Here is a 13,167-nt window from a genome sequence, read left to right on the forward strand (position 1 = left end):
ATTTCAAGAAGCACCCATATGAGAGCCTTTATGAAGGCTGCATGAGGTTCAAAGGTTTTGCCACTAATTACCCTTATCATGGTTTCCCACCATGGTTGAATTTACATACCTTCTGTGTAGGGCTTTCTCCTAGGAACAGAAAAACTATTAGACAATACTTCTGAGGAAGCTTTCTCAGAATATAGTTTACATAAAGCTTGGGATCTTCTAGAATCCATCCACCTAGAGAAAGAAACGTATTATGATATATAGTGAAACGAATATTTAGTTGATTACCAATGCATTAGAAATTTCCTTAATAATGGCAAAGTAGGTGACCTTTTAGGGAACTATAAACTTGACCCTAACATGATAGCAAATATGGTTAGGAAATACACTGAGTTTTTGCAGGTACCTCAATAATGAGAGACCTTTCAGCCACCAGGTGTTCGAGAATTTATGAAGACTGTGGTGAAGCCTAAAGCTTTGCCTGAATTTGAATAGCCAATGGAAGACACAATTCTAAACCTCCATAAAGAAAAGAAAAAGAATACAAGAAGGCAAAGAACCTAGACAATGACTAGGGCACTATCAAGGCCAATATTGATATGGTAAAAGGAACCTGAATATGTTTATGGGGAAGAGATATTCATGGACTCTACATCCCTACGAGTGATTGAAGGTAAGAATGACGAGAGACCAAGAATTCCTTTCGAACTTGGACAAAATTTCTTTATTGTAATTTATGACGACTGGGGCCACGAGGGAAGGAGTTGTTGCGCCAGGAGGAGGGGAGTTCATCCACGGGACCAGAAGGGCGAACCGCTGCTCACTAACGACACCCATGGCAATGCCATCAACTCGGTTCACCGAATTCTATCACGAATTGCGTCGCGCTCGGTGAGCTCCATGGCAAACCCTTGCACATACACGTTACACATCTATATGCCTACCTTCTAGACATGGTCGCTGCCAATAGTTTCATAGTTCGTTGCGCCGCCGGTGAATCGAATGCCACTGAATGGCATGGCCATATTAGCCTATCATGCACACGTTTTTTGATTGTGATCTTAAGACACGGCATGTACCAATGGACTTTAGAAAACCAATAGTGTGGTTAGTGGTGTTTATATCTGATGTCTATCAAACTATTTTGGAAAATTGAGTTGAACTCATTGCATTATTAAAATCATATGACCGTACATGCCGGTGTAATTGCATATGTATAGCTAGTATATTGCCTGGCTTCCTAATCATCTAGTTTGGTTATAATTTCTACGATTTGATCACAAATGTTTAGTTATAGGGTACTGGCTAGATTTACTTGATATATTTCTACTATCTTAATTGGTTCCGTTATTATCAATAGAACTTGTCAAGTAATTTTTGTAAACCTTGTTTTGTATTATTACTCACCATGCTCGTAGATTAGGGTAATATTTGGATCTAAGATTATTACATGCTTCCTATCATGTCGGATATTAATCTAGCATGTAATTATGTCGATTAGCATATATCTGTTAGATGTTACATTAATGCCATGCCATTTATCAACGTCACCGTGTTTGTTTCATGTATGTTGGATTAGATATTGTTCACAATCGCATGTGCAAGTTGTTCTAGTCCTAGGTCATTTACATATGCATGTTCATGTCTAGCTAGCATGTAGTTTGTTTGTGCATTGCATATTAAAATCATGACATCTATATATGTTGGTCAAATATGTTTTCTAAATATGTTGTCACTCAATGCAGAGAGATCACCATAGTTATACCTTAGATGTCCCAAATCTCGTATGATCCATTTCTCTGGTCTCTTTCTTGTACTCCATGTATAACGAACGCCAAACACACATTATTTATTTGGATCTTCTGTTTGGATCTAATTCGTGGTTATTTGAAGTTGGTATTTATTTGTAGTTTATCGTTATGATGAGTAGGGGGTGACGGGAACGTGTTGAACAAAGACTATGAAGAAGGGTTTTTTCGGCGACAACGATGGTATGCCCTCTCATCATGTTTATCCTAGTTTTACAAAATGCATGTTATTTTATTGTTTAAAATTGTATATGCTATTTTATTCCAATAGCTAGTGTGTCGATTGACACACCAACCTTGATTTGCTTGTCGCATTTTACTTGATACCCGAGTAGCCTTATGGGACATGTATATATTAATTTACCTCGTACTAGTTGAATGCTCGTGTGTTACCACGATCAAATGAACTTAGACATAGACACAATGATCAAAATATTTGTAGTTCACGATATTTGCATCATTTACAACTTATGAATGGGCCTCGTTGCGCGTCAAAAATAGTGCACATAGAAATTTCATAATCGTGCATGTGTAGCCAGTGATTTTCTTCTTATGAGTTTCTCCACCTAAAAAACACATTTACTCGCACGGAGCGTCATGGAAATTACATCATGATTCACTCCGCCTGTCCACCTTCTTGTCTTTTGAACAATCTCTAGCTTCACTGACCAACAACTCATATGGCAAGAGGGTTGTAACTTTTCGGTCTCGTGTGGTCAAGACTCGTGAAGGCCATCAAATCCTGACAAGGTGACATCGAAGAGAGTGATAGAGGGAATGTGGGGGATGCATGAGAGCTCATCAGGCCTCTTGGGCCGACTACACAAGAAGATTGGCTAACCGCATGGGTCATACACATATTGACCCACGAGCAAGATTTTTCCACATGCCTATCAAAACACGGGGTTTTTGGCATGCACAATAAATATCATGTGTTAGGTTCTAGTGTTGGTTTGTCGCTTTATGGTGCATGCTGGAATATTTCATCCAGTTTCATTGCATTTCAGGAACCTGCACGGAAATTACACTTAATTGACATGTAATGAAACAAGTTGAACCTATGTATTGTTAACATATTTGTTTTCTCGATTATCACCCGTCACATCATGTTTAGGTATTCCAATTTCTAACTCCAATAAACACTCATTGTGCTAGTGTATGAGACATACAAATAGTATCAGGGACATGTGACCTAACCCTCATCATCCAATATGGTTACGAGCAAGAACTTCAAGAATAAGGATGTGACCATGAAACTATATTTATAGTCCTAGAGAGAAACAAATACCACAATTGTTTCATCGAATTTATATACTAAACAATGTAGTTATAGATCCCCGCATGGATAATTATAAGAGAAAAAAGTGGTCCACATAGTAACCACACGTGAGAGCAGATAAATTTGTTTCCTTCTTTGATATATTATTCTTGCTCCCCATGAATGCCACCTAAACCGTAATATCCTTTTTTGGAATAAAATATAAAAAAATTATCAGCAATACCCTCAATAAATCTCTAGTAACTTTTGCGAAAATCACGGACAACATATGGAATCAAATTCCTACATATTAGATGTATCGTTCAAACCATTTCTTCTAAGAAAATTTAGGGGAGAATAGGGTAGCCATCTAGTACATTTAGATATACACATATTGATGAGTCCAATTTGCAGCATATTTTACCTTATGTTTTTGCACTAGTAGCAATAGGATTTCGGTATTTTATCGCGCCTACGCGCACCCTTTTGTGTTTGTTTCAGCACGATTGTGGATTCGGAGAACTCATTTGGAAAAGAGACTTAGCGCATCATTTTTTGTGGATAAATACACAAATTAAAAACTACATAAGCTGCAAAATAATTTTAGTTGGTCTTTAATTTTAGTTGTTAACTTTTAATTTTAGTATTAACGTTGTTTATTGAATTTTCAAGTACCCACCATGCAAGACATCGAAAACCTCATCAACTTAGATGAGGTTAGAAGCACCCACTATGCTGAATGCTTTTATGCAAGTGCAAAAATGCATTAATCTTGAAGGGTATACACCCTATGCTTTTAGAAGTATTGCACATGAAAAGGTTCACAAGTGATGGTACCGAGGATCCGTACAAGCATTTAGATTTCTTTAAGGAAGCATGTGAAATCTTTGAATTGCATACTTACTCTAAGGACGTTGTTAAAAACAAATTATTTTGCTAGACTTCTTACTAATGAATCTTATGTTTGGCTTAAGAATTGTCCTGCAGAGATAACGGATACCTAGGAGGTGTTGGCCTCAGCGTTCTTGACTCTGTTCTACCCTGATAGAATATCCTATGGAGCAAGATGCATGGTCACAAATTTCAAGAAACACCTAGATGAGAGCCTTTATGAAGGCTACATGAGGTTCAGAGGTTTTGTCACTAATTACCCTTGTCATGGTTTCCCACCATGGTTGATTTTACATACCTTATGTGTAGGGCTTTGTCCTAGTAATAGAAAAACAATTAGACGATGCTTCTGAGGGAGTTGATACGTCCCAAACGTATCTATAATTTCTTATGTTTCATGCTACTTTTATGATGATACTCACATGTTTTATACACATTATATGTCATTATTATGCATTTTCCGGCACTAACCTATTGACGAGATGCCGAAGAGCCAGTTGTTGTTTTTTCTGCTGTTTTTGGTTTCAGAAATCCTAGTAAGGAAATATTCTCGGAATTGGACGAAATCAACGCCCAGGGTCCTATTTTTCCACGAAGCTTCCAGAAGTCCGAGGAGTAAACGAAGTGGGGCCACGAGGCGACGACACAACAAGGCGGCGCGGCCTGGGCCCTGGCCGCGCCGGCCTGTTGTGTGGGGCCCCCGTGGCGCCTCCTGACCTGCCCTTCCGCCTACTTAAAGCCTTCGTCGCGAAACCCCCAGTACCGAGAGCCACGATACGGAAAACCTTCCAGAGACGCCGCCGCCGCCAATCCCATCTCGGGGGATTCAGGAGATCACCTCCGGCACCCTGCCGGAGAGGGGAATCATCTCCCGGAGGTCTCTTCATCGCCATGATCGCCTCCGGATCGATGTGTGAGTAGTTCACCCCTGGACTATGGGTCCATAGCAGTAGCTAGATGGTCGTCTTCTCCTCATTGTGCTATCATGTTAGATCTTGTGAGCTGCCTATCATGATCAAGATCATCTATTTGTAATCCTTCATGTTGTGTTTGTTGGGATCCGATGAATATTGAATACTATGTCAAGTTGATTATCAATCTATCATATATGTTATTTATGTTCTTGCATGCTCTCCGTTGCTAGTAGAGGCTCTGGGCAAGTTGATACTTGTGACTCCAAGAGGGAGTATTTATGCTCGATAGTGGGTTCATGCCTCCATTAAATGCGGGACGGTGACATAAAGTTCTAAGGTTGTGGATGTGTTGTTGCCACTAGGGATAAAACATCGATGCTTTGTCTAAGGATATTTGTGTTGATTACATTACGCACCATACTTAATGCAACCGTCTCGTTGTTTACAACTTAATACTGGAAGGGGTTCGGATGATAACCCGAAGGTGGACTTTTTAGGCATAGATGCATGCTGGATAGCGGTCTATGTACTTTGTCGTAATGCCTCGATTAAATCTCATAGTACTCATCATGATATATGTATGTGCATTGTTATGCCTTCTTTATTTGTCAATTGCCCAACCGTAATTTGTTCACCCAACATCCGCTATCTTATGGGAGAGACACCACTAGTGATCTGTGGACCCCGGTCCTATTCTTTACATCCGAAATACAATCTACCGCAATTGTTCTTTACTCGTTCTTCGCAAACAATCATCATCATCCACACTAGACATCTAATCCTTTGTTACAGCAAGCCGGTGAGATTGAGAACCTCACTGTTACGTTGGGGCAAAGTTCTGTGATTGTGTTGTGCAGGTTTCACGTTGGCGCCGGAATCCCTGGTGTTGCGCCGCACTACACTCCTCCGCCATCAACCTTCAACGTGCTTCTTGGCTCCTACTGGTTCGATAAACCTTGGTTTCTTACTGAGGGAAAACTTGCTACTGTGCGCATCACACCTTCCTCTTGGGGTTCCCAACGTACGTGTCATCTACGCGCATCAGGACTCGTTTTCCGGCGCCGTTGCCGGGGAGATCAAGACACGCTGCAAGGGAGTCTCCCACATCCAATCTCTTTACTTTGTTTTTGTCTTGCTTTACTTTATTTACTTCTTTGTTTGCTTCTTATATCAAAAACACAAAAAAAATAGTTGCTAGCTTTACTTTATTTACTGTCTTGTTCTCTATATCAAAAACACAAAAAAATTAGTTACTTGCATTTACTTTATTTACCTTTAGTTTATTTCATCATGTTTCCTCCTAAGTTCACTCGGAAAGACATACCGGTAGGACGAGGGTCTATAATTGGGAGAGATAATATAGAAGATTTTTTCACTCATGTTAGTACCGCTGAAGGTTTTGAAGATAGACACTTGGTAGAACTTGCTCCTACTTATAAAATTGTTGTTGCTTCTTTAGTACACATGTTGGAAACTAAATTTGTTCATCTCAATCCTATAATCCAACACATGTTTCTTACACTCGGTGATATGGAAGAGGGAGAAAAGAAAGATTTTGTCTTAGAAACCCTTCTTAAAGAATTTGGTGGTGTAGCGAGAGAGGGCTAGAAAGGTCTTTATTAAATATAAGATGCTTGGCTCTTATACCAATTTTGCTAGTATCCTTGAAAAGATGGACATGGAGAGAGTAAGGTACACTAATAATATTAATGATGGTGGGGAGATTAAGACAACAATACCTTGTAAGCTCCTAGGAATGAATGACACTCTAGAGAATAACTATGGTTGGCTTGTCCCTGAAAATTTGTTTGACGAGGATAGCAAACCTAAGAATAATGAAAAGGGAGCCTCTAAAACTCACATAGATAAGATAAAATGCATAGTTGAGAAAACTCCCAACACCTATGTTGATGCTTCATCTCTCGATAATACTTGATACACACTTTCGCGCCTAGGCGAAAGGCGTTAAAGAAAAGCGCTTATGGGAGACAACCCATTATTTTACTTCTGCACTTTATTTTATATTTGAGTCTTGGAAGTTGTTTACTACTGTAGCAACCTCTCCTTATCTTTATTTTATTGCATTGTTGTGCCAAGTAAAGTCTTTGATAGTAAAGCCAATACTAGATTTGGATTACTGCGCAGAAACATATTTCTTGCTGTCACGAATTTGAGCAGTAGTCCCTGTAGAAAAATCAAAAAAAATCTGCCAATTTACGTGCGTGATCCTCAGATATGTACGCAACTTTCATTCAGTTTGGGCATTTTCATCTGAGCAAGTCTGGTGCCACTTTAAAATTCGTCTTTACGAACTGTTCTGTTTTGACAGATTCTGCCTTTTATTTCGCATTGCCTCTTTTGCTATGTTTGATGGATTTCTTTGTTCCATTAACTTTCGGTAGCTTTGTGCAATGTCCAGAAGTGTTAAGAATGATTATGTCACCTCTGAATATATGAATTATGCACTGACCCTTTAGTGAGTTTGTTTCGAGTTTGGTGTGGAGGAAGTTTTCAAGGGTCAAGAGAGGAGGATGATACGATATGATCAAGAAGAGTGAAAAGTCAAAGCTTGGGGATGCCCCCGTGGTTCATACCTGCATATTTTAAGAAGACTCAAGCGTCTAAGCTTGGGAATGCCCAAGGCATCCCTTCTTCATCGACAACTTATCAGGTTCCTCTAGTGAAACTATATTTTTATTCCGTCACATCTTATGTGCTTTACTTGGAGCGTCCGTTTGTTTTTGTTTTTGTTTTTGTTTGAATAAATCGGATCCTAGCATTCTTTGTTTGGGAGAGAGACACGCTCCGCTGTTTCGTATGAACACATATGATCTTAGCTTTATCTTTAATGTTCATTGCGAAATTTGAACTATTTCATTCATTGTTATATGGTTGGAAACGGAAAATGCCGCATGTGGTAAATGGTTTAATGTCTTGAATAATGTGATACTTGGCAATTGTTGTGCTCATATAGATCTTGTTTAAGCTCTTGCATCATGTACCTTGTACTCATTAATGAATAACTACATAGAGCTTGTTAAAATTTGGTTTGCATGATTGGTCTCTAGAGTCTAGATATTTTCTGGTTGAGGTGTTTAAACAACAAGGAGACAATGTAAAGTCTTATAATAGTTACAATATGTTCATATGTGAGCTTTGCTGCACCTTTTATACTTGAGTTTGCTTCAAACAACCTTGCTAGCCTAGCCTTGTATTGAGAGGAATTCTTCTCGTGCATCCAAATCCTTGAGCCAATAACCATGCCATTTGTGTCCACCATACCTACCTACCACATGGTATTTATCCGCCATTCCAAAGTAAATTACTTGAGTGCTACCTTTAAAATTTCCATTCTTTGCCTTTGCAATATATAGCTCATGGGACAAATAGCTTAAAAACTATCGTGGTGAAGAATATGTACTTATGTGTCTTATTTCTTAATAAGTTGCTTGTTGAGCGGTAACCATGTTTCTGGGGACGCCATCAACTTTACCTTTGTTGGATATCATGTGAGTTGCTATGCATGTTCGTCTTGTCTGAAGTAAGAGCGATTTTCATGATCATATGGTTTGAGCATGCATACTGTTAGAGAAGAACATTGGGCCGCTAACTAAAGCCATGATTCATGGTGCAAGTTTCAGTATGGACAACTAATTCTCAATCTCTTATGAGAATTTTAACTGTTGTTGAATGCTTATGCATTAAAGAGGAGTCCATTATCTGTTGTCTATGTTGTCCCGGTATGTATGTCTAAGTTGAGAATAATCAAAAGCGAGAAATCCAATGCGAGCTTTCTCCTTAGACCTTTGTACATGCGGCATAGAGGTACCCCTTTGTCTCACTTGGTTGAAACATATGCTATGCAATGATAATCCGTGTTAATCCAAGCTAATTAGGACAAGGTGCGAGCACTATTGGTATAATATGCATGAGGCTTGCAACTTATAGGATATCTTATACATAACACATATGCTTTATTACTACCGTTGACAAAATTGTTTCTTGTTTTCAAAATGAAAAGCTCTAGCACAAATATAGTAATCAATGCTTCCCTCTGCGAAGGGCCTATCTTTTACTTTATTGTTGAGTCAGTTTGCCTATTCCTTCTATCTTAGAAGCAAACACTTGTGTCAACTGTGTGCATTGATTCTTACATGTTTACCTATTGCACTTATTATATTACTTTGTGTCGACAATTATACATGAGATAAATATGTTGAAGTTGAAAGCAACCGCTGAAACTTAATCTTCCTTTATGTTGCTTCAATGCCTTTACTTCGAATCTATTGCTTTATGAGTAACTCTTATGCAAGTCTTATTGATGCTTGTCTTGAAAGTATTATTCATGAAAAGTCTTTGCTATATGATTCATTAGTTTACTCATTATCTTCATCATTGCTTCGAATCGCTGCATTCATCTCATATGCTTACAATAGTATGATCAAGATTATGATAGCATGTCACTTCAGAAATTATCTTTGTTATCGTTTACCTACTCGAGGGCGAGTAGGAACTAAGCTTGGGGATGCTTGATACGTCCCAAACGTATCTATAATTTCTTATGTTCCATGCTACTTTTATGATGATACTCACATGTTTTATACACATTATATGTAATTATTATGCATTTTCCGGCACTAACCTATTGACGAGATGCCGAAGAGTCAGTTGTTGTTTTCTGCTGTTTTTGGTTTCAGAAATCCTAGTAAGGAAATATTCTCGGAATTGGACGAAATGGACGAAATCAACGCCCAGGGTCCTATTTTTCCACGAAGCTTCCAGAGGTCCGAGGAGTAAACGAAGTGGGGCCACGAGGCGACGACACAACAAGGCGGCGCGGCCTGGGCCCTGGCCGCGCCAGCCTGTTGTGTGGTGCCCCCGTGGCGCCTCCTGACCTGCCCTTCCGCCTACTTAAAGCCTTCGTCGCGAAACCCCCAGTACCGAGAGCCACGATACGGAAAACCTTCCAGAGACGCCGCCGCCGCCAATCCCATCTCGGGGGATTCGGGAGATCGCCTCCGGCACCTGCCGGAGAGGGGAATCATCTCCCGGAGGTCTCTTCATCGCCATGATCGCCTCCGGATCGATGTGTGAGTAGTTCACCCCTGGACTATGGGTCCATAGCAGTAGCTAGATGGTCGTCTTCTCCTTATTGTGCTATCATGTTAGATCTTGTGAGCTGCCTATCATGATCAAGATCATCTATTTGTAATCCTTCATGTTGTGTTTGTTGGGATCCGATGAATATTGAATACTATGTCAAGTTGATTATCAATCTATCATATATGTTATTTATGTTCTTGCATGCTCTCCGTTGCTAGTAGAGGCTCTGGCCAAGTTGATACTTGTGACTCCAAGATGGAGTATTTATGCTCGATAGTGGGTTCATGCCTCCATTTAATCTGGGACGATGACGATGAAAGTTCTAAGGTTGTGGATGTGCTTGTTACCACTAGGGATAAAACATCGATGCTTTGTCTAAGGATATTTGTGTTGATTACATTACGCACCATACTTAATGCAATTGTCTCGTTGTTTACAACTTAATACCGGAAGGGGTTCGGATGATAACCTGAAGGTGGACTTTTTAGGCATAGATGCATGCTCGGATAGCGGTCTATGTACTTTGTCGTAATGCCCCGATTAAATCTCATAGTACTCATCATGATATATGTATGTGCATTGTTATGCCTTCTTTATTTGTCAATTGCCCAATCGTAATTTGTTCACCCAACATCTGCTATCGTATGGGAGAGACACCACTAGTGATCTGTGGACCCCGGTCCTATTCTTTACATCTGAAATACAATCTACTGCAATTGTTCTTTACTGTTCTTCGCAAACAATCATCATCATCCATACTATACATCTAATCCTTTGTTACAGCAAGCCGGTGAGATTGACAACCTCACTGTTACGTTGGGGCAAAGTTCTGTGATTGTGTTGTGCAGGTTCCACGTTGGCGCCGGAATCCCTGGTGTTGCGCCGCACTACACTCCTCCGCCATCAACCTTCAACGTGCTTCTTGGCTCCTACTGGTTCGATAAACCTTGGTTTCTTACTGAGGGAAAACTTGCTACTGTGCGCATCACACCTTCCTCTTGGGGTTCCCAACGTACGTGTCATCTACGCGCATCAGGAGTCTTCCCGGAATATAGTTTACATAAAGCTTGGGATCTTCTAGAATCCATCCACCTAGAGAAAGAAACTTATTATGATATTAAATATAGTGAGATGGATATTTAGTTGATTACCAATGCAATTATAAATTTCCTTTATAATGGCAAAATAGGTGAGCTTTTAGGGAACTATAAACTTGATCCTAACATGATAGCAAATATGGTTAGGAAATACACTGAGTTTTTGCAAGCATCTCAATAATGGGAGACCTTTGAGCCACCAAGTGTTCGAGAATTTATGAAGACTGTGGTGAAGCCTAAAGCTTTTCCCGAATTTTAATAGCCAATGGAAGACACAATTATAAACCTCCCTAAAGAAAAAAAGAGAATACAAGAAGGAAAAGAACCTAGATAAAGATTTAGGCACTATCAAGGCCAATATTGATATGGTAAAAGGAACCTGAATATGTTTATGAGGAAGAGATATTCATGGACTCTACATCCCTACGGGTGATTGAAGGTAAGAATGGAGGTAAGAATGACGAGAGACCAAGAATTCCTTTCGAACTTGGAGAAAGTTTCTTTATTGGAATTTATGACGACTCGGGCCAGGAGGGAAGGAGTTTTTGCACCAGGAGGAGGGGAGTTCATCCACGGAACCAGAAGGATGAACCGCTTTTCACTAATGACAGCCATGGCAACGCCATCAACTCGGTTCACCGAATTCTATCACGAATCACGTCGCGCTCGGTGAGCTCCCTGGCAAACCCTTGCACATACACGTTACACATCTATATGCCTACCTCCTAGACATGGTCGATGCCAATAATTCCATAGTTGACTGTGCCGCCGAAGAATCGAATGCCACTGAATGGGCATGGTCATATTAGTCTATCATGCACACTTTTTTCAATTGTGATCTCAAGAGACGACATGTACCAATGGACTTCAGAAAACCAATAGTGCGGTTAGTGGTGTTTATATCCGATGTCTATCAAACTATTTTGGAAGATTGAGTTGAACTCATTGCATTATTAAAAGCATATAACCGTACATGCCAGTGTAAATGCATAGGTATAGCTAGTATACTGCCTGGCTTCCTGATCATCTAGTTTGGTTATAATTTCTACGAGTTGATCACAAATGTTTAGTTATAGGGTACAGGCTAGATTTACTTGATATATTTCTACTACCTTAATTGGTTCTGCTATTATCAATAGAACTTGTCAAGTTATTGTTGTAAACCTTATTTTGTATTAGTACTCACCATGCTCGTAGATTAGGGTAATATTCGGATCTAAGATTATTACATGCTTCCTATCATGTCGGATATAATCTATAGCATGTAATTATGTCGATTTGCATATGTCTGTTAGATGTTACATTAATGCCATGCTATTTATTAACATCACCTTGTTTGTTTCATGTATGTTGGATATTAGATATGTTCACAAATCGCATGTGCAAGTTTTTCTAGTCCTAGATCATTTACATATGCATGTTCATGTCTAGCTAGCATGTAGTTTGTTTGTGCATTGCAAATTAAAATTATGATATTTATATATTGTTGACCAAATATGTTTTCTAAATATGTTGTCACTCAAATGCAGAGAGATCACCATGCTTATGCCTCAGATGTCACAAATCTCGTATGAGCCATTCCTCTAGTCTCTTTCTTGTACTCCACGTATACTGAACGCCAGACACACATTATTTATTTGGATATTCTATTTGGATATAATTTATGGTTATTTAAATTTGGTATTTATTTGTGGTTTATCTTTATGACGAGTAGGGAGTAACGGGAATGTGTTGAACCAAGACTATGAAGAAGGGGTTTTCGACGGCAACGAAGGTATGTCCTCTCATCATGTTTATCCTAGTTTTACAACATGCATATTATTTTATTGTTTAAAATTATGTATGCTAATTTATTTCAATAGCTAGTGTGTCGATTGACACACCAACCTTGATTTGCTTGTCGCGTTTTACTTGATACTCGAGTAGTGATTATACAGTAATCCTCAGAGAGTAGAAATGTTTAGCCATGCTAAATAATCATTAGGAAACTTCATGTTGCATCTCCGGTGGAATTGATCGACATGTGGGTCAAATACACCTTTTTGAAAGTTGTTGAGCTCGTTGAGCTAGGCTGGTTAGCCATTGATGTTTCCTCTACTCTATGCTAC

Source organism: Lolium rigidum, chromosome 3, assembly GCF_022539505.1.
Source record: "Lolium rigidum isolate FL_2022 chromosome 3, APGP_CSIRO_Lrig_0.1, whole genome shotgun sequence".
Taxonomy (NCBI): Eukaryota; Viridiplantae; Streptophyta; class Magnoliopsida; order Poales; family Poaceae; genus Lolium; species Lolium rigidum.